The sequence below is a fragment of the Dermochelys coriacea genome, chromosome 1 (genome assembly GCF_009764565.3).
Source record: "Dermochelys coriacea isolate rDerCor1 chromosome 1, rDerCor1.pri.v4, whole genome shotgun sequence".
NCBI lineage: Eukaryota > Metazoa > Chordata > Testudines > Dermochelyidae > Dermochelys > Dermochelys coriacea.
Genome location: NC_050068.2, coordinates 306524894 through 306548383, shown reverse-complemented (window position 1 = coordinate 306548383; position 23490 = coordinate 306524894). Strand labels below are relative to the sequence as shown.

The window sequence follows — 23490 nt, the reverse complement described above, 5'->3', positions numbered from 1 at the left end:
GGCATTAATAATCCAATGGAAAAGTGAATAATTATCAGACAGCATAAGAGACATTTTTTGCCTCATTAACAGCTTTCCAGGAAGTAACTCTGACTAATTTCATTCAGGAGATATTTCTTTTCCTTAGCTCAGCTGTCTGACAAGGAAGAGGTGAGTTACAATATATTATATTTCAGGCCTATGCCTAATGCTAATATATAAAATGAATGATGTCATTTAGAACTATAAATTTGACCAAGACACTGCACGCAGGCTGTTTAATGAGTTACATTGTTTTCAAATCATTTAATACCCAGGAAGAATGTTGTCAAAGAATGTAAAATATACATGTTTGTTAAATTTAGGCTTAATACGTTTAAAAAATGAAAAGTATAAATTTAAAGACTGAAATTCATGCAATTAAAAGCAAAACAAAAACACATATTCATGCTTTTCTCTTGAAATAATAGAACCAAATCAATGACAAAGAAGGGACTTTGTCCTTGAATATGAAAGGATAACTGTAATCAAAGTATGACACACAAATAAAAATGTGTAGTGATTACTCAGGTACCAAAATTTGGTGGACTTAAATTTAACACATATTTGTTTGAAAAACTACTTAAGGCAGGACCCTCTCTTTCCATGTAAATTTACCCAAATCTGTATATTTCACTCAGTTCTTCTCTTTATATCACACCACAAAAGCTTTCTTTTCTTTTTAGTTTACAATTGACCCACTCTGAAATGTTTTGTGATAGGATAATATATAAAGGATATCAGATAAAAGGTAAGATATTTAATTTTTAAATCAAAATGTGCATGGGATCTTATTTCTGAATGATACAGTCACTATCATCACAAACATGGGATACAAATAGTTATATAAATAACTGCAGTATAAAATCTTGCCATGGCTTTGGCTCCTCATAGCAACTGCAGGCAGAGCAGCTATATTCTGCCAATGCTGCTATAGCTCAAGATAGGTAGTTGCTCCTAAACAGCTTTTAAATCTTGTTCTAAGCCGGGGTGGGCAAACTTTTTGGCCCGAGGGCCACATCTGGGTGGGGAAATTGCATGCAGGGCCATGAATGTAGGGCTGGGGCAGGGGGTTAGGGTGTGGGAGGGAGGGCATTGTGAGGCAGAGGGCTCAGGACAGAGGGTTGAGGTGCAGGGGGTTGGGGTGCAGGAGGGGTTCGGGATGCGGGCTCCGGGCTCCGGCCCAGTGCCACCTACCTTGAGTGGCTCTGGGGTGGCAGCAGCGCGCAGTGGGGCTAAGGCATGCTCCCTGCCTGCCCTGGCCCTGCGCCACTCCCAGAAGCAGCCGGCACCACATCCCTGCGGCCCCTGGGAGGGGGGCAGAGGGCTCCGCGCACTGCCCTCGCCTGAGGGTACCTCCCCCGAAGCTCCCATTGGCCGTGGTTCCCTGTTCCTGGCCAATGGAATTTGCAGGGGGCAGTGCCCACAGGCGAGGGCAGCACGCGGAGCCCTCTGCCTCCTCCCCTCCCCCAGGGACTACAGGGATGTGGTGCTGGCCGCTTCTGGAAGTGGCACAGGGCCAGGGCAGGCAGGGAGCCTGCCTTAGCCCCGCGGCACCACGGGGGTTGCAATCCCGCAGGCCAGATCCAGCCCGTGGGCTGTAGTTTGCCCAGCCCAGTTCTAACAAGTTCTTTCTGCTTACTAGAATTGGAAGAATTGCATTGGACAGAAATTTATTTAGGTTAAAGAGCTTCTAGTAATGAAATGATAATAAAGATGGCAATTCTATTCCTTACCTATTAAAGTGATCTTCTGCTAGCGCACACACCAGTAATCTATAAGCCCTACTGAGAAATCCTAACCTCCTACTGAAAATAGAGGCAAGGCTTGCTGAAAACTTGTAATGGAGCCAAAAACTCTTAGGGCAGATGCCTGGCAAAATAATCCAAAAAATTATTCCAAAGCAAATGTACTTACATACCTACCTATCTAACTATCAAAACCAGAGAGCTATGTTAACGAGGGATGGAATCCTCCAGACCGGGGAGATGCTATAAGAAGACTAATTTTCAAGTAAGAAACGACAATGTCCAGTACATGCAGCCTCACTAACCAGTGCAGGGGCACTATTGGGAATTAGCAAATGGTACTAGATTAGAAATGACTGGGATAAAGATATAAATATGAGTGACCGATGGAGCCTGCAAGACCAGATCACCAAAGGCCACATCAGTTGACAAGCACATCTCTATCTGGTCATGTACAGAAGATAGTACTAACCAAATGATTGCTCTGCAGATCGCATCATAAGATGAAACTTCCCTCTGCCCAGAGTTCTTCCATGCAACCCATACAGTGGGCTTGAGTCACAGCAAAAGAAGTTTTATTGGCTTTTCTCTAAGCTTCTGATATAGTCACCATATCCAATGAGATGCACTTATTTTCATGGCTCTAGTTCCATGCCAGTGGCTCTAGACAAGGACAAATAAGGCATCTAATTTCTGAATGGGTTCAGTTTCACTCAGGAAATACTTGCAAACCCACCTGCCATCTAGAAAATGAAGTTGCATTCCATGGGGTGCCCACACTTCAATCACAAGGATAAAGATGCTTTTCAAGTCAAATAGGTGACCAAATTGGTCTTTGCCATAGATTTGGTTGCTATCCCTAAAACAACTTTGTCCACCATAAACTGGAAAATTGGCTTCTTCATAGTTATTTCACTTAATTAGCCTCACTCTTCATACCAAGGTGACTTATCTGGCATGCAACCTTTGTTGTAGCAGAAAACAGAGCACCAAAATTCTTACAGATAGAAAGGTATGATGCAAAAAAGTCTGATGTGATTAGGCCCTATGATGGTGTCCCCTGAATATAGGGCCTAATCACATCAGCCTCACTATCAGAGGCTCGTTCACCTGCGCATCTACCAATGTGATATATGCCATCATGTGCCAGCAATGCCCCTCTGCCATGTACATTGGTCAAACTGGACAGTCTCTACGTAAAAGAATGAATGGACACAAATCAGACGTCAAGAATTATAACATTCAAAAACCAGTTGGAGAATACTTCAATCTCTCTGGTCACTCGATTACAGACCTAAGAGTGGCTATCCTTCAACAAAAAAGCTTCAAAAACAGACTCCAACGAGAGACTGCTGAATTGGAATTAATTTGCAAACTGGATACAATTAACTTAGGCTTGAATAGAGACTGGGAGTGGATGAGTCATTACACAAAGTAAAACCATTTCCCCATGTTATTTCTCCCCCCCCCACCCCACCCCCCACTGTTCCTCAGATATTCTTGTTAACTGCTGGAAATAGCCTACCTTGCTTGTCACCATGAAAGGTTTTCCTCCTTTCTCCCCCCCTGCTGCTGCTGATGGCTTATCTTAAGTGATCACTCTCCTTACAGTTTTCAGAGTAGCAGCTGTGTTAGTCTGTATTCGCAAAAAGAAAAGGAGTACTTGTGGCACCTTAGAGACTAACAAATTTATTAGAGCATAAGCTTTCGTGAGCTACAGCTATGCAGTAATGCATCCAGCTTATGCTCTAATAAATGTGTTAGTCTCTAAGGTGCCACAAGTACTCCTTTTCTTTTTTCTCCTTACAGTGTGTATGATAAACACATTGTTTCATGTTCTCTGTATATCAATCTCCCCTCTGTTTTTTCCACCAAATGCATCCGATGAAGTGAGCTATAGCTCACGAAAGCTTATGCTCTAATAAATTTATTAGTCTCTAAGGAAAGTCTAAGTAGTTCATAACTGAAAGTTTCTTCAGGTCTATATCTGGCAAGTTAATTCTTGGGACAAGATTCTTCGCACTCTAGGCGTAGAACCTCTTCCAGTATGAAGTAAGTGAAAGGTGTCCCAGCTTCTGCGAGCAGCTAGCTATGTTTTATAGAATATTCTTTTGTACAGTCTCCGGGATGAAAGTGTTGATTTTCTGTCTTTGGTCCCTAATCAGTTACTGAATGAGGAGATCCTCCACACACACGGTGCATCCATGGTCTGCAGGCTGAAATCTCTCAAAGATGGGGAAACCAAACTGCTGTGATGCTGCCAAGATCACTGGGGTGATCTGTCTTGATTTTTCTTGCAGACTTGGCTAGCAGAGTAAGAGGACGGAAGGTATATATCAGGGTATCAGACCACTCAGGGCGGGGGAAGTGTCTGCTTTCTATGCTAGCCTCTCTCAATAGGGGAGAACAATATTTTGGGAGTTCTCTGTTGTCCTGTGATATTAAGAAATCAAACTTAAAGGGCATGATTGAAGCTACTAGGAACTGCTTCAGAAGGTATGTGAGGCGGAAGGAGAAAGGACGACACCATCAGATTCAACTGTGAGGAGCACAGCAGTCACAGAAGGGCTGATTCTCCTTCTGTTCATCATTTGGAATTTACCTGGTGTTTTGGTATACCCATCTCAAACCACAGATTTCTGCTTCATCTCATTCTAAGTGCTTCATGTGGGACTGGCCAAGTTATTGGTTATCTGGATGCATTCCCTGCTGAAGGATGTGAAGATGGGTAGAGGGAGGCCGCATGTATTCACAAGTAGGGGCTGATATTCTCAATGGAGGCAGTCAGGCCACCAGGTCTTTGGTGGCACCAAAGGGAGAAGAGGGAAGAGAATAAAAGATTAGGCAGGAAACCTCCAGTAGTTGACCATATCATAGTAAGGGATGGGTATCAAATGTTCCAGAGGGCAAAATGCACTAGTCCCTTAAATGTAAAGTGGTGGGCAAAAAACAAAGGCAAACCAAAATACTGGGATCTTTTAATAAACTCCTAATACATATTTAAATATACAAGGATTTTTTGTGCCAAGGGCACTTTCCAGTAGAGCTCTCTTAGTGTTCAGCAGATCCACTACCCTGGATTGGTGAATGGGTTGTGACCGAGAATCTGCATTCAGAACACAAATGCCAAAAGCACAGCTGAAAACTGTGGGAGATCTAATAAATAACCAGGCATATTCCATTGATGACAGGATGTCTAGTCATTTTCTTTTAAGAACATGATGTTAGAAAATGTAAAGAAAGTAATGGATTGAAAGGAGTCATACCGTATATGTAGCTGAATGGAGGGGAGGCATCACTAATGGGGACATAAATGCATTTTCTGTGCTCGTTTGTTTGTTCGATAAAAAGAGAAAAATGCAAATTAAATGGAAATGCCTCATTTTCACAGGAGCTGGAAATAGCACAGCAGCACATGGCAAGGCACAGCTGGTACTCAGGCTTACTGCTACCATCCAGGCTGAATGGCTACCAGGATTAAGAGCAAGCCAGGCTAAAACAAAACATCACAGGCCTTTTCTTTTCTTCCTTATTCTGCAATTCCATTCGGGTATGCTCATTCTAATGCAAAGTACGCCCGAATATGAATTTAGTTTGAAGTAACACAGAAGGAGGATCATCTTGTGAGTGAGTCTACAGTCTTGGGCTTGTGCCAGTTCATTTTTAGCACAGATTGTTCCCAGTTGCGTGGAGGATACCATCTGGGTGAAAAAGAAAAGGCAAGACTCTTAAATTGGTGCTTTTAGTTGAATAAAGAGGACAGTCAGGATAGGGACAGTTGTATAAAACAGGGAAATCAGCAACCATAAAATGCGGGGCGGAAGAGACCAGCCCCACCAAAGCTGTGAGAAGATAATATGGATAGGTAGTGTTGGTGTCATGGTTACAATCCCTCTCCCCACACCGTTGGCTATGTGGCTACCTCACTGTTTTGTTTTCTTCACTCCACCCTAGTAGCACTCCTTGTTCTGACCCGGAAATGCAAGAGAATCCCTGCCTGCTTTGCAGACAAGCAAGCCTGCTCTGTAGACACTGTGCACTGGATTGCCAGGCGGCTTTACAGAGCCACTGGCTTTCAAGGGGCTAGCCCCACTTGCTCATGCAAATCATCTAAGGCTATTTCACAACATTTACTGTGGCAAATACTCTTCCATATAGATCTATACATTTGTGAAAAGGGCAGTGCCAACTTGAATTTTCTTTCAAAAACTGACTAATGTTAGCACCCTTTCAGTAGTATCTCTGGCACTGTTTTTTCTTTAAATTTATAAAATGTTTTTAGCGGTCTTTGCAGCGAGAGGATCAAGAACACCACCATCAACCAGGCTCGTGCCTGCCCCTCTTACCACTCCTCACCTCAGCCCCTTCTTGCATATGCCTGCAGCTTTACAGCCTATTCATCAGCACTGAGGCCAGGTCTTCCAAATTCTAAATGCCCCTGCTAAGGCCTGCAGATGAGTCCCAAAGAATGTAACTCCCTCACCCTGCTGCTCCTTCTCCAGTGGGAGCTTGCTCTCCTAAATGCCTGCTTAAGTCTCCACAGCTCAGTTGCCTGCAGGTCACTGGTATTTTTTGGTTTGGTTTGGATTTAGAGCTTGTCAGAAAGTTGTTGGGTTTTTTGGTGATTTTTCCCCATTTTCATCAAAAGTGTAAAAGTTTCCAAACCAGCTCTAGTTTGATAATTATGCACAACACAGTACATAGATTGCAAGGTCTTTGGGGCAGGGACCATCCGTTCTGTGTTTGTACAGCGCCTAGCACAATGGCATTCTGGTCCATGACTGCAACTCCTAGGTGCCACGTCAGTACAAAGAAGTAACAACAACAATCATCTGGGGGAATAATGTAAACACAGCCAGCTGTACCTGTTACGTGGTCCGATAGAAAAGTTACTGGCGTCATTCCATGAGAGAAGAAAGCCCACATTCATTACTGGAGCAATTCAAATTAACTCGGGTCAATCTTGGAAATCTTTTCTACCATGTGCTCTAAATAAATAAGCTTAACTCTGCACAAGTAACATCAAAGGCCCGACTTCAAGCCACAAGACTAAAGAAATTAAAGTTATTGATTTAAATTAGTTTGTTGTGCTTAGAAAATGTAGCTCATCTTTGGTAGATATGAACTTCAAACCACATGTTTTTATCAAAGGTAGAAGACAGATATAAACATGGCCTTGTATGTGAAGGAGTGAAAAAAGAGAGTAGCAACACAAGCTGTTTTGTTCTGAATGTAGGACGCGACAACAGGAGTTAGGAAACTGGTGTTGTATCAGTGAAAGATGCACTCACCTCTCACAAAGATTTTTCAGAAATAAGCAAATAGTAAATCTGTGCTGTTATTTTTATATGGACCAGAGAATAGAAAACTCAACATAAAGCTCACTCAGAACACCTCCCAGACTCTTCCATTACTTGTGCAATAGCCATTGAAGATATCCACAAGCAATTTACAAAAAACATCTATAATCCAGTTTGTCTCACTCTCAATGTTTTTAGTACATTTTCCTATTTGCTCCAAGAAACAGTAAGGCAATCTCCATTTTCCTTGTAGGTACCATGATGCTGGAAGGTGTTCTTCCTTTCATCAATTACTCTTTGAGTAAAACATATGAGCAAAAAAAGAAGTTGCTATATTTTCCTCCACATTTTCCAGCCTTGTACAGAGGCTTCTGCTTGCTGCTCCCTCTAGAAAAACGCTGTTTGGAATTCACTTAGTGGAATTCAGGAGCTAGAGAAAGAGGAGCCCTGTTCAATTGATTTAATTTAGGTTAATGAAAGAAAGTGTTTCTTCAAGAATTTTTTACTTAGGGTTTGGTCTTGCCCAAGGTGGATTTGGCTAATGGAAGGCAGGTTCATCTCCAGGCCCATTGTCAATGTAAGTGAATCAGGGCCTGATCCAAAGCCCACTGAAGTCAATTGGAGTCTATTTTGGACCAGTGCTGTAGTTAAACTAGGGTAACCCCCTTTGAGGCCACTCTTATTTCAGTTTGAGTGGCTTATTAGGGTTTAGTTTAAACCATTTCCTAGTCAATTTAAGCTAAATCTGGTTTAAAGTGTCCATACAATTTTTGGCGCTGGTTTAACTATACTGGTTTAAAGTCACACCTTCTGTTAACCAGTGCAGCTCTCCATGCAGACAAGCCCACAGTGAACTCGGACAGTGTTTAAGGCAATGGGAAGGACACTGAAACCTATAGAAGAGACCAACCTTCTTAGTCAACCTCCTGTCTTCAGAGACCAGCCCAAAAAATCACCACATGTACAGAGTACAATTCTACTCCACTCTTAAGAGAAGACTGTCTGTTAATCAACCAATTTTTGTTGAACCTTGTTGTGCTCTTAGGACAGGTTTCACTGTACTACATCAGTCACATGTAAATCTGTCTGCACTGATCTGTACCATAGGTACAGCATTTTGCAGTAATTTGTGTGAAATAATTTGCATAAAAGTTGAAAACATTACCAGACTTCAGCCCAACACCATTTAACTTGGCTGATCATAGAATCATAGAATCATAGAATATCAGGGTTGGAAGGGACCCCAGAAGGTCATCTAGTCCAACCCCCTGCTCAAAGCAGGACCAAGTCCCAGTTAAATCATCCTAGCCAGGGCTTTGTCAAGCCTGACCTTAAAAACCTCTAAGGAAGGAGATTCTACCACCTCCCTAGGTAACGCATTCCAGTGTTTCACCACCCTCTTAGTGAAAAAGTTTTTCCTAATATCCAATCTAAACCTCCCCCATTGCAACTTGAGACCATTACTCCTCGTTCTGTCATCTGCTACCATTGAGAACAGTCTAGAGCCATCCTCTTTGAAACCCCCTTTCAGGTAGTTGAAAGCAGCTATCAAATCCCCCCTCATTCTTCTCTTCTGCAGACTAAACAATCCCAGCTCCCTCAGCCTCTCCTCATAAGTCATGTGCTCTAGACCCCCAATCATTTTTGTTGCCCTTCGCTGTACTCTTTCCAATTTATCCACATCCTTCTTGTAGTGTGGGGCCCAAAACTGGACACAGTACTCCAGATGAGGCCTCACCAGTGTCGAATAGAGGGGAACGATCACGTCCCTCGATCTGCTCGCTATGCCCCTACTTATACATCCCAAAATGCCATTGGCCTTCTTGGCAACAAGGGCACACTGCTGACTCATATCCAGCTTCTCGTCCACTGTCACCCCCTAGGTCCTTTTCCGCAGAACTGCTGCCGAGCCATTCGGTCCCTAGTCTGTAGCGGTGCATTGGATTCTTCCATCCTAAGTGCAGGACCCTGCACTTATCCTTATTGAACCTCATTAGATTTCTTTTGGCCCAATCCTCCAATTTGTCTAGGTCCTTCTGTATCCTATCCCTCCCCTCCAGCGTATCTACCACTCCTCCCAGTTTAGTATCATCCGCAAATTTGCTGAGAGTGCAATCCACACCATCCTCCAGATCATTTATGAAGATGTTGAACAAAACGGGCCCCAGGACCGACCCCTGGGGCACTCCACTTGACACCGGCTGCCAACTAGACATGGAGCCATTGATCACTACCCGTTGAGCCCGACAATCTAGCCAGCTTTCTACCCACCTTATAGTGCATTCATCCAGCCCATACTTCCTTAACTTGCTGACAAGAATGCTGTGGGAGACCGTGTCAAAAGCTTTGCTAAAGTCAAGAAACAATACATCCACTGCTTTCCCTTCATCCACAGAACCAGTAATCTCATCATAAAAGGCGATTAGATTAGTCAGGCATGACCTTCCCTTGGTGAATCCATGCTGACTGTTCCTGATCACTTTCCTCTCCTCTAAGTGCTTCAGAATTGATTCTTTGAGGACCTGCTCCATGATTTTTCCAGGGACTGAGGTGAGGCTGACTGGCCTGTAGTTCCCAGGATCCTCCTTCTTCCCTTTTTTAAAGATGGGCACTACATTAGCCTTTTTCCAGTCATCCGGGACTTCCCCCGTTCGCCACGAGTTTTCAAAGATAATGGCCAAGGGCTCTGCAATCACAGCCGCCAATTCCTTCAGCACTCTCGGATGCAATTCGTCCGGCCCCATGGACTTGTGCACGTCCAGCTTTTCTAAATAGTCCCTAACCACCTCTATCTCTACAGAGGGCTGGCCATCTCTTCCCCATTTTGTGATGCCCAGCACAGCAGTCTGGGAGCTGACCTTGTTAGTGAAAACAGAGGCAAAAAAAGCATTGAGTACATTAGCTTTTTCCACATCCTCTGTCACTAGCTTGCCTCCCTCATTCAGTAAGGGGCCCACACTTTCCTTGGCTTTCTTCTTGTTGCCAACATACCTGAAGAAACCCTTCTTGTTACTCTTGACATCTCTTGCTAGCTGCAGCTCCAGGTGCGATTTGGCCCTCCTGATATCTTTCCTACATATGCAAAGGCTTAGAAAAAACAGGCTTTTAAAGAAATGAGAAAGCGTATTCTACTTGTACTAGTGGCTATGTTCCACTCCCTTTTTTAAAAAAACTGCTAATACAAAAGAATTAAACAAACAAGTTGGGATATTCAGATTCCAAACAGTTATCAATCTGAACTGATATAAATAAAAAGGGTTGGGATGATTGTCAATCACAATTTTGTACAGATTAGTTTTCACTTGGAAATATATTCATTGATAAAATCTGCTGTTACCTTTTCATTCTCATCTTTCAACAGATTAAATCACTTCTAAGGGCTCTCATATGATGCAGCACAAGAAGCATGGCCCAACACTTTGGTCTGAGTCTAAGGACATGTCTACACTTACCGGGTGATCAACGTGTGGCGATCGATGCATTGGCAGTTGATTTAGCGGGTCTAGTGAAGACCCGCTAAATCGACTGTAGATGGCATTCCTGTCGACTCCTGTACTCCACCTGAATGAGATACATAAGGGGAGTCAACGGGAGAGTGTCTCCCATCAACATAGTGTAGTGTGGACCCCACAGTAAGTAGATCTAAGTATGTCGACTTCAACTACACTATTCATGTAGCTGAAGTTGCGTAACTTAGATCGATCTCCCCCCCATATTGTAGACAAGGCCTAAGGCATGAGATTTTTTTTTCTTCCCATTAGGAAGTTACTTCTTTGACTTCTGAAGCAGAAATGGGATTAATTGCAAATTTCAGTCAGTGAGCAAAGATTAGTCCAATCACTTACACTGTCAGGATTATTGATCAATTGGTCACCATAAAAACTGACTTTTAAAAAGTATGTTCCAGCTCATGAAAGATTGACAGCATTGACTGAACTTTAACTACAGAACAGGTACTGCAGGGGTAGCAATATCTGCCTCCTCATGTTGCCGATAACATGCCTCAACCCATTCTGAAAAGACCACTACTAAAGAGGAGTGGGTAGTTCATTCTCACATGCATTCAAATCCTTGGCCTATCTATATAGGCTGATAACAAGGATTGCCAGAGATGATGGTTTTGTCAAGTGGATATTTGTAGGAAAGCATCTAAGACCCAAATTTCACATCAGTCATACAATAGAGTACCACAAAGCAGTGATTTTCAGGCTTCATCTTCACTTGGGAAAATGGTGTACTTTTAACCCATGTTAACTAAACTCTGTTACAATCTGAGTGAAGATAAATCTGTTGCAGTTTTAACCCAGGTTAGTTGGTGGATGTAAATCCGAGGGAGTTTCTTCCTAGTGAAGACAGTCACAACTTTAACCTGGAATGGTTTGAACCAGCGACCTAGAAATGGATAAAAGAATATGTTGTTTTCACCTAGGTAGAGTAAGAATGTAGAAATTTGCACTTGAATCTCTGTGGCTAGCAGCACTGACTTTCTCAAACATTGAGGTGACTGATTTGACATTCTGGATTATAAAAAAGTCAGATTTATTTGGAAGATTGTGTTTAATGGGATACCCATAAAGATGGTAGAACCAAAATTTAACCTAGTTTTCTTCCCGTCTTTGTGCATTGAATTTTACAAAGGAAATAATTAATTGGAGCTAACAAATAACTAAACGCCAGCAGCTCAATTCATTGTAAACCCTACAATAGGGGTGAACAAAGGCAACCTGCAGCCACATGCATCTCTACTAGAATTGGGGCCCACAGAGACTGCAGTTATCATCAAGCATGCAATGTGCCATCTTGATCAAGGTGAAATCTTCTTGGATCCAGATAAAGTACTGCATGCTGTGACTAATAGTCTCCATATAAAAGACAAATGCACTGGCAATCAGGTTCAACTAGTATAACCCAGGAGCCTAGGCAAGCAATCCACAACCACGAACAGAACTCCCAGTCAGGTACTAGGTAAAGACCTCTGAATGCCCATTTCTTCTGGCACTGCTCTCTCCAATGCGTAAGCACTGATAGCTGCTCCTGTATATGTAATTCAGTCTCCTGAGCACTGAAGCTATATATCCCCATGGACTGGAGCAGCCCCTGGCAGTTCTGCTAGGGAGTGGTAGCTGTAATTGATTTTTGGGATAGTGTACTAAAGGCTGCATCTGTATCCAACTTATTTTATACATCTGACATCCCACTGAATACCTTGCTTCCAAAAATCTTCCCTTTTTTGCCTTTGTGCTTGAGTTTTATCCATCTGACTATTCAGACTTTCCAGCCTTCCTTCTTGCGGATTTTCATAGGCTCTATTCAGTTGTTCCCTCCATCCATCTGCATAGCTCATATAATTATTAGCCGCGTACTCTGTACTTAGTTAAAAAAAATGTTATCTATGGGTCACACTGAAGAGGACCCCTACAGCAGGGAAAATGGAGAATAACCAGTGCTGTCAAACTTGGTACAGGTATAAGAATGCACTCTTTGATGTGCCCTTCCAGTTTGATTTTTGTTCTCCAGTCAATGTTCATGAGATTGCTAACAGTGTTTTGCTAAACTGTTCAATTGAGTTTCCTTGTGGAAGGGTAGGTGCTGTATGGGAGCTTTGTAACCCACTATTTTCACTGATACCTTGCGACATTTACATTTGCAGTCATCATAACATACATTGGGTTATTGTAATTGCATGTGCTCCACACTTGGCCAGCTACACGTAGTCCCTAAATTGGTCAGTAACAACATATTTCAAAACAAAGAATTTGTACTTCCATGAAAGCAAGTGGTAGTTCTTTTCTGCCTGACATCATGATCCAGAGGCATTAGGTCCTTTGCAAAGGTGGTATAAGGGCTGCACAATCTGAGAAGAGTCCCAACGTTATAGATTAATAGATTCATAGATCCTAAGGTCAGAAGGGACCATTCTGATCATCTAGTCCGACCTCCTACACAGCGCAGGCCACAGAATCTCACCCACCCACTCCTACGAAAAACCTCACCTATGTCTGACCATTGAAGTCCTCAAATCATGGTTTAAAGACTTCAAGGAGCAGAGAAGCCTTCCTCAAGTCACCCATGCCCCATGCTACAGAGGAAGGCGAAAAACCTCCAGGGCCTCTTCCAATCTGCCCTGGAGGAAAATTCCTTCCCGACCCCAAATATGGCGATCAGCTAAATCCTGAGCATATGGGCAAGATTCACCATCTCAGGAAACTCACAGGCTTTTGTATCTCTTGCATTGCTTCTGGTTTCTTCTGCTTCAAACTGAACTGCAGCCATGCCTTGAGAATCACCTCAGTACCCTTCATGTGATAGTAATCTTCCCAGCTACTAGACTTCTCTCTCAAAGGGGTCACACTGACCAGGTTTTAATTTTATTCCACATTCTTGCAATCTGATAAGCACTTTCCTTTAACTTCTCATATATTGCTCAATAACCTTGCTGTACACCAGAATGTCTTCTAAAAATGGGATTCATAGATTATCTTGGAAATCACCAAATACTTGTCCATGGACAGAGAGCATTTATCAACTCAAAGGGAATGCAAAAGTCCACTCATCTTTCCTGTGGTGTTACAAATGCTTATGAGCATCTTCACTCAAACTCCTAGGGATAAGCTTTACCTTGATCAAGTACAGTAAAGCCATTCATTTTCCACTGACCTAAATTGGCTTCCGGGTAGAAAATGTCTATCGATATAGTTTTATAAATTAACTCTCTATAAATCAATATAGAGTCTCAACGTCCTATGCTTTTTCAGTCTACAAATCACTGGGAGCACAATGGTTTTATCTTTTCTACCAGGAAAGGATTTCTATTATAGCTTTTGACCTTCCCAGATTGGGGTCTAGGAAATGATGTTATAACAGTAGTTCCAGTAAACTGGATGGATTTCTGCTAATTTTATGTCCATCCTCATATATTCCCTTTGTTTGATTCACAAGTGCTGTATGCTCTTCTCACAGCATTTTGTGAAAATGTCCCTTGCTGCTCCAGGGTCAAGTGAGAGAGGTCAAGCAGGGTATCCCAGCTCAGAAAAAGCAGAGGTTTGGAAGGTTCTGTGGCTATATTAGCAGCGGGATTCAGAGCTACTATTAATTGTTCTGAAATTACACAAATTCCCTGTGCTTCCACTCCTGGCTCAGACAGGGTGACACAGGCCCTGTATGTACTGCACATTCTATCTGGGTCATGCAGCTCAAAGGGACTATAATATTCTCCTGCCTGTTCTCAGGCTAAAAGATCTATCGCCCTTTCCTGCTTCTTCAGATTAAACAGACCAGAGTTTACGACTGTTTGATTCTGTGCCCAAGTACTACTCCTATACTTTGAACATATGAAGATGGACTGGAAATGATCCTCTTTCATTCTCTAAATTCATAACTTCTTTTATGACATTTAAACAAATCACAGGCCTCTCCAGTAGCTATTTCCTTACAAGGAATGCTATCTGCTGACACAAATCATGTACTATGATTGGGCAAACTGAGTTGCACTTCAGGCCTTTGCTTTAAAAAAAGAAAAAAAAAAAAAAAGAGGAATCTTGATCCCATTCATTTCCTGCAAGTCAAGATTTTTTTCCATTCCCAGAAGTTCAACAAGTGGTCATAGTTGACGGAGGGGTAATATGCTTTATCCCTTCAACTGCCTCACAGCAACCCTTGCGACTGGACTATCTCTACCAATGAGATAGGAAAAATGGTCTAGTTAGTGAACAGGGTACTACCCTGGGAGCCAGGAAAGCAGGATTTAGTTCCCAGCTCAGCCACAAACTTCCTTGCGACGTTGGGCAAGTTACTCTATGCCTCAGTTCCCTGCCCATAAAACAGGGCTAATACTCACTGCCCCACAGGGGTACTGCAAGAATCAGCAGTCATTAATCGGAGGCACTCAGATATTATTGTGAATTGGGCCAGATAAGTACCTACATAGATCTGAGGCCACTGGAGTGGCTGGCTCCAGAATGGCACTTTTCCTGTCTTCTAGTCTCCAAAGCCGTGTTTTCTCTTCCTTGCCTGCTTCCCCTTTCTGTGGTGTGGCTGGCTCAGGATTGCTCGGGCTGCCTGCCTCACTCTGCTGGACAGTACTCATTTTCCTGAATGGACTCTGCCTGAGCATCCCATCTTTTGCTGATGTTCCATCTCATTAAAATAAACAAGGTTCATGCACTCAAGCACGATGCCTGACTACCTTTAGGATCTTCTATACATCCACCTATCTTGAGTCAGGCTCAGTAATACATCCAAAGAGGTTTCTCTGGGCCTCTGAACCAAACTCTGCTCACATGCTAATATAAACAAAAATTAGGGACATTCTTTTCGGCTTAATGGGTCCTCAAAATCTGCTGCAGGGAAATAAAGCTAAGAATGTATTTTCCGACTAAATAACGATGCAATTTTAGAGTTGGGTTTACGGACCTTACTGTAACTTCCATAGTCCCAGTCTCCACATAGTATATACCATAATGAGTAATCTCTTTGTAATGTTCTGTAGTGCACTTTAATGTAGTACTGTTTCAAACAGCACTATGTTGAAGTGCACGAGGGAACCTTTAGTGCACACCAGCAGGGTCTATTTGGATCAATGAATGCAGAACATGTTAGCAGGTTTTAGAAATCACACCCCAGTAGTCCACATTACTGCTCCATGTAGACAAGCCCTTAGGATCCTTTCATAAACCATTCTTACTGATGTCTGAAGCTGCTGTAGTTGAGAAAATCCCTTTCATCTGGTTCTCCAATTTGTCTAACAACTCCGAACTCCAGAGGTAACACTGGGTATCTTAATAGCTGAATTTACCCAATAAAGGGAGAAATCCCCAAGTCATGCTGGAAGGACCAATCATATCCTCATACACCTAGTCTATGTGTCTCATGCCTTCATTTCCCAGGTCAGCTTTCCTGTCTCTACCACTCTCTCTTACTTTTCCAGAGTTGAGCTGCTAAATAGGGAGCCACGATGAACTTTGCCCTCAATAGTTCTATTTGGTTCAATCTGGAATGATAACTTTCCATTATAACTTTCCCCTTCTACAAAACACTCAGTGTAGCATGACCAATACGTTATAATATCACTACTACCACCATCAAGCAGCACCAGTACTGAAAATATGGTCTCATTCTTCCACAGCAACGTGTGGAGTCTTTTGACTCATAAAATGAAACACTGAGTGAGTGAGTGAGTGAGTGAGTGAGTGAGTGAGGAATATTGAATGTGCTCAGTTAAAAGTCACCACGTACCAACAGTTTTGTGACCACAGACATGTTTCTCAGATTTATACAAATTCTGGAAGATTCAGAATTTAAAGCAAGACACTAGTTTAGCCACCTGTGTGGCAAATTAAACGGATGGTATTTAACTGTATGTGAAAGGAAAGTGTGACTTCTTTGTCTCTATTTCCCTTCAGTTTCACAATACAGCTTGTTTTATTGTACAGTAAACTTGATGTCCAAATGTTGTCTTTGTAAATTTGAATGAGCTCCCTTGTATTACAGCTCCAGATAGTGTACATTATATTAGCCAAAGACCAAGGAAGTAAAATACATTTTGTGAAGAGTTCCAAAGTTTATATTTGATTATGGTCTACGGGCTGGGGTTACAAAGTTAGTGACCTATATTACCCTCCATCCACAGTGAATATCCCACTGATGACAACGGGAAGACTGGGTCTAGAATGTGGCCCCTATGAAATATATCTAAGAGTCTCCCACATGAGAACTCATGGAAGAGGGCTGAAGTGGGAGGTAGTTTAAGATTCTCTTTATGAATTTTACTCCTGAACTGTTCTGCCTAGAGTGTCTGGCTCACACATGGTGCAGATCCTAGGTATCCCAGTGCCTCTATGCTGGTCCTAGGGCCTCATCATTCCATATTATCCCTCTCTTTTCCCTTACAGCACAGATTCAACTTAGCCATGTTGTCAGGGCCTCCCCTGGCTGCAGCTGCACTCAAGATGAGCTCCTCCCCCCTCCAAAGGGGATAAGGGGGAGGTATTACACTGCAAGCCATGGGGGCTGCTGCTCCCTCTCACCAAACAAACAGCTCCTCTCAGGGGAAATGTGGGGACTGCTGCTGCAAAGCCAGCTGGCCTCACTCCTTCTGCTTAGGCATGGTAATAAACCATGTGCAGAGGAGACCGTCCATGTGCAGATCACAGGGGTAAGAGTGCGAGCTAATGTTTTACTTAGTGAAGTTACTGTTACATTCAGTATCCTGCAGTGGGGAAAAATGATGTAGGGCAAGTTAGGGTCACTGCTATTTCTGTCCTTTCCTTATTTGTCTATTTGCAACAGTATAACTATTTTATTTGCATGCACAAGTGTAGCTTCTGAATCTGCAAATCAGACACACTGTTGCATAGCTATGTTATTGGAAAAACTGTCTCAATATGTCACTTAGGTTTCAGGGTTGACTGATATGCATGGGGGCTGTTCACAAATTTTCAGAGATAGTTCTGTCTACAACAGCACCACTTCATTTCATGTATAAAAAGATTCCATTCATAGCAATAGGACTAATCCCAATATCTAAGAACATTTTGCATTCTGCAGAATCTGAAACAGTCACGGCAATACTAACAAACAAACAACAACCACCAGATAAATCCATACAGTGGGGTGGATTTGGTCACAGGATGGGAGTTTGCACCCCTGGTGTATATAATAACATGGTGCCATATGACTGAAAACAGATAAACACAAAGCATTTGAGGCAACTAATAAGAAATAGTGAGAACAACTGCAAGGAGAATATGATGCTCACATTAAAATATTTTTAACTGTTTATGTGGGCCAGTCGTATGATTTTTGCTTAACACTGTACTCTTATATAACTAATAATAATAGTTATTACGTGGTTGTTTCCCATCTTTACAAGCAACATAATGAGCATAGCCTTATGTTCGTCTTTCTTTTCCTTCCTCCATGAGCAGATAAGAACATGCCTGCATTTCTCCAATTATGCTCATATCATCTTTTATTGAGCTGCTGACTGCTATCACAAATCACCGAATAGGTCACTACATTTGACTTTTAAAGCTAAAGGACAATCATATTGAATGTGGGCAGAATGAGGGTTCTAAAGCACAGAGTTTGCTTCTCACTGACTTTACGATTTGGGAAGAAAAATTAAAATAAAAGGCAAAAGAGACCTAATAGGATATTTGGTTAAATTAGACTTTTAAAAAATTGGTCTTCAGTACTTTTATTCTTTTTAAAATTGTTCTATAATTATACTACTCTTTGTAACAACACAACCAAGCCCATTATACAAGGCTATACTGAACAATCAACCACTGGGGACGCTTTAGGAATAATTTGAACTATCCTCCCACCATGATGCAGGAGCTCAGACTAGGTGACTGTAGGTCCTTTCCCATTCCAACCATAACACTGATGTCTCAGAGCTTCCCTTTGTTAAAGGTCCTTGTGCCCTGATGTCGAGAAGACCAAAGACAGAAACACAGGGGAAAAGAAAGAGATTTAAACAAAAGGAAGATGATGGCTCAGAAAGAAGAGATGGATGAAAGACTCCCACTATGCCTGACTCGATTGGCTTTAATTCTGTAAATCACCAGCTGGTGAGTGCGCTTTGAGGCACCTATGCAAGCAGGGGTGGGGCAATGCACAACCCACGGTCAGCTCTGCAGCCTTCACTGCAATGACCAATTTTTAATTTTAGACAAGTAATATACGTCAGCCCTGACCGGCCGTTCTGCCAAGTAAGTGGTGGTTGTTATACTAGCTCAAGTCACCCTTTTTCACATTCAATAATCTGGGCACCATGGAAACAAAAGCAACCACAGCTGTTGTCAGAGCAAACCAGATAGCACATGGGTGACTTTATCAAAAAGTCCTGTAGAACAGGTAATAAGCTAGTCTTTTATTATATACTTTATGAAACAAGAGAGGCCCCTCAGAATGAATAACAGGATTTAATACTGAATTTGCAACTATGTGGCACACATTCTCTGAAAGAAAATACCAAAACACCATGGATTTTTTTCTGTAATGTATGTTAATGTGTATATTTGCACACACAAAAATTGTGCCTCTGAATTCCTGATGTGTTGTGATTATACTCAACTAAAATATTAGGCATTTTGTTTCTATACCTGTGATTGGGATCTCCAAATAGGCATACAGCAACACTAGATAGCAAGTGTCAAAAACTGGGACCGGGTTGAGGTATAATAGGTGCCTATATAAGACAAAGCACAAATATCAGGATTGCCCCTATAAAATGGGGACATCTGGTCATCCTAACAGCAACAGAAATTAAAGTCAATAATACAAGAAAAATTACTTGAAAAACGTAAGAAATCAAAGAGCAAATTCTGGTGTTTTTTTTTCTTTCCTGACCTTGATCAGGGATTGTCAGAGGAGGTGGGAAGCTGCCACAGTGAATCAACAGGACCAATTAACCCTCGGAAAGAATGAAGTTCTTTAGGGCTAAGACTGCATGATCACCAGGTAGCCCAGCATGTTACCGTTCCTGATTATAGCCAGCTGCAAACAGGGTTCTATGCTAACTACACTGGGGAAATGCACCGCACTGTATATTAAGAATAAATGAAACTCAAAATGAACTCGGGTTATTATCTACTAAATTAGATGTGCTTTTGATACACAGTATATAGATTAATATTAAATATGTAGTATACCACGAAGCATTTTTTATTAGCCAGAAGACAATCGCTGGATACCCAGAGGTCTTTATGTAACTGCACTGTCCGGCACCAATAATAGGAGCAATCTTCCATCCGTTTTGCTAGGTTACTGATTGTTCTTTACATTGAAACACATCTAGCTTGTTTTCAGTGACATGTGTCTCCATTGCTTTTACTTTTACGCACAAGACACAGTTCCAAGTTTCCAGTTAGAAACAAACAAATCACCCATTATTCAGAATTCTTGCCCTCCTCCCAACCTGCCCATTCAATTTTGGTTTCTCCTATTGCAAAAGGATTTAAGAAAGACTCCTTTTTCAAAACACCCGCCCCCGCCCTACCCCAAAAAAGAAAAGAAAATACAGAGAACAATTCCACCACCAGCTTTTTCCCAGGTTAAATCGTTCTTCTCAGCTCTTTCTGATCTAATCCTGTAGCATCCTCTCACTCCTTCAAACATGCCCATTATCATCTGAGTAACGCATTCCTTACTGGTTTTGCTACAATAGATCATTGAAGAATGGGATCTTATCAATTAACACGTTCAAGCGAAACTGCATTTTTCTCTGCATCTTCCAACGGCCTGGATTCAGTAACACTGACAGCCCTAAACTGACTCGCTGCTGGCCTCAAGGATGCACACACAGATAGAACAGGCAGATGCTTTCCCCCAGCATCTTTAGCCCCTTTGTAAACAGGCTAGAACCTCAGCTTTTTGCTAACAACCTACAGCAAAGGGAATGCAACTACTGTGGATGCAATGTTGATACAACAAGCTCTGTTCTAAATAGAAAAGGATGTAAGTGGGATGCATTTACTTACATGAAGATTCAGTGCCAAACATGGCTGGCCCCAGATGCTGCTATTTAAAGAAGGGAAAAGAATGAGAGATAGAGGGAGCGTGTGAGAGTAGGATGAGACTGCTACACAGCAGGGGTCATGAAGCCAGACAATGCAGTCCAAGTCAAGCTGCCAGATTCTCTTCTCCTAAGCTTCACACTGCAGACAGCTTTTCCTTGCAACCAAAGCAAAGGTCTTCTTCAGGAAGCAAAAATCAGGAGTTGCTGTTTTAAATCCAAGAGGTAAGGGAAGGTCAGTGTCCCTTCTGTCATGCAGTGAGGCAGAAATAGGTAGCAGACACCAGATACTGCAATCCACAGCCCCTGGTCTCAGTAAGACAATAGCATAGCTTATGCATACACTGGATGACGTCAGGACACTGCAAAGACTGACTGCTGTTAACCAGAGGCTCAGAGGGGGCTTGAATAGAGCAGAGCAATTCAACTGGGAATGCTGCCTTTGTCACAAAATGCAGAAGACAAAGAACCAGACATATATTTCCCTCCCTCATGATAAAAAAAACAAACTACTCTATGATTTAACATGAGAATTAAAATATCTCTGTGTTGAATTTACGATTGCCTTAACTTTGCAAATCTAAAGTGTTTTCTTGCAGGCACATCATACAGAACGAAGATTCCTGGGACAAACATCCTACCAGATATATTGCATGGTACTTACAAAAGAATGAAAAAATGTATTTCCATCAGAAATGAACTCTCAAAATTGTCTTTTCCATAGCAGAAGAATTAAACTCGGGAATTAACCTAAACTTCACATATCATTTTGATTTAAGATTGGTAATCGAGTGTTCAGTAATTTTATTAGATGCTACTGTCATGGGATGCTGCAGCAGTGATCTAACCACAACAAAGAAGTCACACACATAAAAATGAGATACAAAAAATTATGCTGCTCTTGTGCTGCAAAACCCAAGATAGCAACAAAAGGAGCAATTTTTTTTCTTCCCCTTCAATTTCACTTTATTTATTTTAAGTGTCCAGATTTAGGACTTCAAACCCTTCCCAATATTTAGAATTACTACTTTCCGGAACAACTCAGCAATTTAGAAAAAAAATGATAGTGTAAAACAAAACATAAACAAAGACCGAAACTGACTATTAATAATCTCAGTGCAGACAAAAGGCTTGCTATAGAATTCTCCGAAGCCAAGCTAAAGTGCCTGCGCTAGGAAGAGCAGTGAAGCAGTAAGTTGATGGGTTTGAGTCTAGTAGGCATGAGGGTGAAGAATGGCTATCCGGAAAGGGCAAAGGGGAGAACATTTTTAATGGCTCTCATTGAGCAAGCCCATGCAGCTGCAAACCCAGCAAAGATTGCAAAGTGTTGCCAGTGAGGAAGAGTAAAGGAAATACAAAGGCACCCGTTACATAAAGCACTGTAAAAAGATGAAAAAAATCATTTTTGAGCGTCTGCAAATTAAATGTTACTAATCATTCCCAGAGCCTAAGTATTCTCATTCTATTTGTAACATATAAAATATCACTGTGAACAGTAGGGTGTAGACAATGGGAAACAGAGGAACAATAATAATACTGGGCACACACAGAGCCTTCCATCAGAGAAACTCAACATGCTTAAAAATATGATGGTGCCAATTTTTGCTTTGCCACAAGCCCGGTGTATTGGGCTGCGCTGCTCCAGGGATAGGCTGGGAAGCAATTTATGATTTAGAGAGTCACAAGCTGCCTTCCAATTTCCCCCTGCTCCAGGGGGAAATGTACCCTGCTCAGTCCTATCTCACGCAGCATATGGTCCCAGCCATGTCACCGCAGCTAAACTGGCCGGCACATTGAGGGAGGCAGAGCCAAGGTTCCATCCATTCCTTGCCCACTTGCGCAGTGGCACCATTTTAACCAAGCCAGTATAGTTAAAGCAGTACAACACCCCTCATGTGGATGCAGTCTTGTCATGTATAAAGGTGCTTATATTAGCTTATTTCCTTCCCATATGGGAATTATACCAAGTGGTATAAGACACTTTTATAGCATATAACTACATTCACACTAGGGTGGAGCCATGCCAGCATAGCTAATTTAATAAAATTATCACAGCCCTAACTGAAACATAGAAACATAGGACAGGAAGGGACCTCCTGAGTCCAGTCCCCTACTGTTGCAGACAACCACCTTATATAATCCCCATTCATAAATTTACCAAGCTCCATCTTAAAACCAGTCAGGTTGTTCACCCTCCATAACTCCTAATGGAAGGCTGTTCCAGAACCTCACTCCTCAGGTAATTAGAAGCCTTCTCCGAATTTCCAGCCTAAATTAATTCACAGCCAGTTTATACAAAACTGGGTGTAGACTGATCTAAATATGGATTTAGGTGCCTCACTTTAGGCACCCAAGTGTGAAAATTTTGGCTAAGTGACTGGGCCAAGTTCACAGAGGAAGTATGTGTCACGCCAGAATGAGACAATAGAATTCAGATCTCCTGATTCCTCTAAATTCAGATCTATTCCTTTCTCTTAACATGAGCAAAATATTTTGTAATGTTGACATGTAATGGCTTTTAACAAATATTTTTGCACCCATAACCAAGGTTGATTGTTCCACACTATTATATCAGACAAGGACGCAAAACCTTAATAATGTATCAGACCCTTCCAATTACCTCATCTGAGCACTTGAAACACCCCTTTGAGGCCTCATTCCATTGATGTATATATTATGGTTGAAACACCAACAGCCCCATATGGTATCCATGATAGTATCTCATACAATACTATTAGATCAGACTTAGACTGACATGGTGACTAGTATCTCTGAGTGAACTGTCTGATTAGTATGTGATAGGCTACTAAAGACCACTTCGGAAACCCTTTAACAGGTACTTATATATAAAACACTTAATGGGTTTCAGAGTAGCAGCCGTGTTAGTCTGTATTCGCAAAAAGAA

General features: G+C 41.9%; 1 protein-coding gene and 2 long non-coding RNA genes across 3 annotated transcripts in view; 1 reads left to right on the top strand and 2 right to left on the bottom strand.

Moving 5' to 3' along the window:
* ST7 (suppression of tumorigenicity 7) overlaps positions 1-23490 on the bottom strand; it is a 228206-nt gene that overhangs the window by 140822 nt on the left and 63894 nt on the right.
* LOC122456380 lies at positions 717-5554 on the top strand. The gene is made up of 3 exons (XR_006275294.1): positions 717-769; positions 3932-4095; positions 5158-5554. It is a non-coding gene; the product is annotated as an uncharacterized LOC122456380 (long non-coding RNA).
* Positions 3091-23490, bottom strand: LOC122456381. Its single transcript, XR_006275295.1, has 3 exons — positions 20551-23490; positions 5689-5692; positions 3091-3102 (listed from the first exon to the last, which is right to left on the bottom strand). It is a non-coding gene; the product is annotated as an uncharacterized LOC122456381 (long non-coding RNA).